This window comes from Chelonoidis abingdonii, chromosome 2 (genome assembly GCF_003597395.2).
Source record: "Chelonoidis abingdonii isolate Lonesome George chromosome 2, CheloAbing_2.0, whole genome shotgun sequence".
In the NCBI taxonomy this organism is placed as follows: domain Eukaryota; kingdom Metazoa; phylum Chordata; order Testudines; family Testudinidae; genus Chelonoidis; species Chelonoidis abingdonii.
Genome location: NC_133770.1, coordinates 74043977 through 74046850, shown reverse-complemented (window position 1 = coordinate 74046850; position 2874 = coordinate 74043977). Strand labels below are relative to the sequence as shown.

Below are 2874 nucleotides of genomic sequence, written 5' to 3'. Positions count from 1 at the left end.
GGGGGGGGGGGGGGGGGGGGGGGGGGGGGGGGGGGGGGGGGGGGGGGGGGGGGGGGGGGGGGTAGGTGGTGGGGAGCTGGGTGCCTGAGGGGTAGGTAGGGGGGAGCTGGGTGCCTGAGGGGGTTAGGTAAGGGAGAGCTGGGTGTGTATGGGGGAGTGTTATGTGTAGGGGAGATGGGTGCCCAGCTGTGTGTGTGGGGGGGAGTTATGTGTAGGGAAGGTAGATGCTTGCGGGATTACATTTACAGAAGATGGATGCAGGGGGGTTATGTATGGACATCACTGGACTGGACACCTGGATAGATGAAAGGAGGGTCTAGGTCTGATGGAAGCTAGGTGCTGAGAGGGCTAAGGTGGGCACATCCTAGCTTAAATACAAAGGGAGGGAAGGTACAGAAGGCAAGGATCTGCCCTGGGTCAGACAGGTGGTCTCTGGAGAGTTTCATCATCCTAGAGGGAGATGTGGAATTTCCCCTTCTGCTTTTTTTCTATTTATTATTATATACTGTAATAAGTTCCAGAGGCCCCAGTCAGGATCCATGCCCCATAGTGCTGGTTGTTGTGCAAACACATAATAAAAGGCAATACCCCAAAGAAGTCAGGGTATAAATTAAAACAAGATGAAGCAGAAGTGTAGCACACAAAGGAGGACAAAGCTTGTCTTCTGTCTCTTCCACCAAAGGACAGAGGATGTAGGAGAGAGAGAAGGATAACCATAATAAGAGCACATGGGAATGCTGATTAATGGTCTTTCTTCTGTTTCTTTGTCCCCTCTGATTTTCTCCCTCTCCTCACCTCTCTCTGATCCTGCCAGTGAGTGCTGCACACTTTTAGAGTGCCAGTCCACCCACTCTTTCCATCAGTCCAACTCCTGTTTCTGCCTCAAACACATAGCCAGAGAGGGAAGCCAAATGCCAATCAGGGAGCAAGACCAGAGTAAAGGGATCCCTGATGGATGCTTACATCCTCACACTGGCAGTGTGTTTCAGAAGTGACGTGAGGGACAGCAATGGAATAGTAATGTACCGCACAACTCCACCCGAGGAAGGATTGAGGGATATGGCACAGTGGTCTGAAAGGACAGTGGCCAGTCTAGGGTTTAATGATGCCAAACTTGTTAATTTATAATACTAAGCATTTGAATTTACCTGAATGATTTCAACCACAGGGCTCTGCAGTCCGTTAGCAGACCTTGATGATATTAACAACCTGGAGCAACTAACAACATAAAATAACTTGAAGAACCTCAGTTGGCCATAGGTGCTGTAGGATAACTTTATTAAAGTAAATTAATATCACTTACCACATGCAGGTAAGTAGATGTATTACTAATTGTGATATTAACCTGGAACTAGACAAACCTGTAAAAGAATAGGTTATGCTATTGAAATATTGCTATATATTAAAATATAATACTTATATTCAAAACATTGTATAGATGTTAATTCTTTAATCTTCCCATCATCTGTAATTAATTTTTAGCTAGATTTCACTAAACTTTTTATTAATACAAACCTCTTTTCAATTAACAGGGAAAAAACAAACAATAGATAAATATTTAATGATGAATCACCATATTTTCCCTTTTTTAGTATCTATAGGTTTTTTTTTTAAATCTTCACACTATTCCACATTTACATTTCAGTGCTCATCTCCATTTTAGGTGTAAATCATGTTACAGTACTTGTCCTAACTGATGAATGTAGAATACGTGGAGATCACTAATATAGATCCCAGGAACCACTGCTGATAAACCTAAAGACTGGAAATGCTGTTGGCACATGTCTCTGGATGCTTTCCCTATTCTTCCTAAATATTATTTTTGTATGTTACTGTATAATAAACAATCTTTCTCTCCTTTGAGAAGCTGACTATTTTGAAATAACCTGTTTTCATGTTCTAATCTTTCTCATTTAAAAGTTTCTCCTAGAAATGAAAGGAATTCAGATATAATTCCCACCCGTGTTTAAAAAAGCACCGAAACAAGCTACTTCTTACTACAGTCATTTTGAATGGTCCCTTGCAACATGTTAACGCCTATGCTTAAAGACCTGTTTCACCTTATATTTAGCTTTACACTGATTAACTTTCTCAGACCTGAGAATAGCTCTGTATAGCTCAAAAGTTTGTCTTCTGTCTCTTCTACCAACAAAAATTGTTCTAATAAAAGATATTGTCTCACTGGGGTGACCAGATTTCCCAAAGGGAAAATGTGACACCATGTGGGGCTAGCCTGAACCTTTCCTTCTGATAAAGTTGGCAGCGCAAACAGGACAAATGCCCACTTTTGCCAAAAAAGTTGGGAGAGCCAGGACCAGGCTTAAAAAACTGACTGTCCCAGCCAAAACAGGACATATGGTCACCCTATATCTCACCTACCTTGTCTCTTATATTGTATATAAACAGTTGTGGTTTTTCTGTTCCTACTAAGGGACCCATTGAGAGAAGCTCTTCACGTAAGCTAGGAGCAGTGCCAATTAGCAATATGCCCTAGATAAATTCTTACAGGGCTAGTAAAGGAGCAATCAGCAGATTCTGATGGTATAAATAACCTTTTAAGTAATGTACACCCCCTTCAAATTACACTAAGTTATCATAGTAAAAGGCCACTGCCTGGGCTGCCAGTTTTGTGGTATCAGGAATCACCTGGACATTGCCTTTCTTCTTATATACCAGGATGGATCTTGTAAATCTAATCATGGAGATATGCATTTCATTTTCAGTTCTCACACTGAGGCCCTTTAACACTGCTCTGTTAGTTTAAAGGTGCCTTGAAGTGGGCATTGATGATTCTCTGAGAATATCCTGTGTGCTGGAAACTTTCTCAGCTGATGTAAGGGCTTTACATCAGTCCAGATCCGAGTCCCCATATAC

General features: G+C 42.1%; 1 long non-coding RNA gene across 1 annotated transcript; it reads left to right on the top strand.

Annotated features, from left to right (window-relative positions):
- Window positions 1–1151: 1151 nt before the first annotated feature.
- LOC142046199 (uncharacterized) lies at window positions 1152–1866 on the top strand. The gene is made up of 2 exons (XR_012655098.1): window positions 1152–1312; window positions 1664–1866. It is a non-coding gene; the product is annotated as an uncharacterized LOC142046199 (long non-coding RNA).
- Window positions 1867–2874: the final 1008 nt, after the last annotated feature.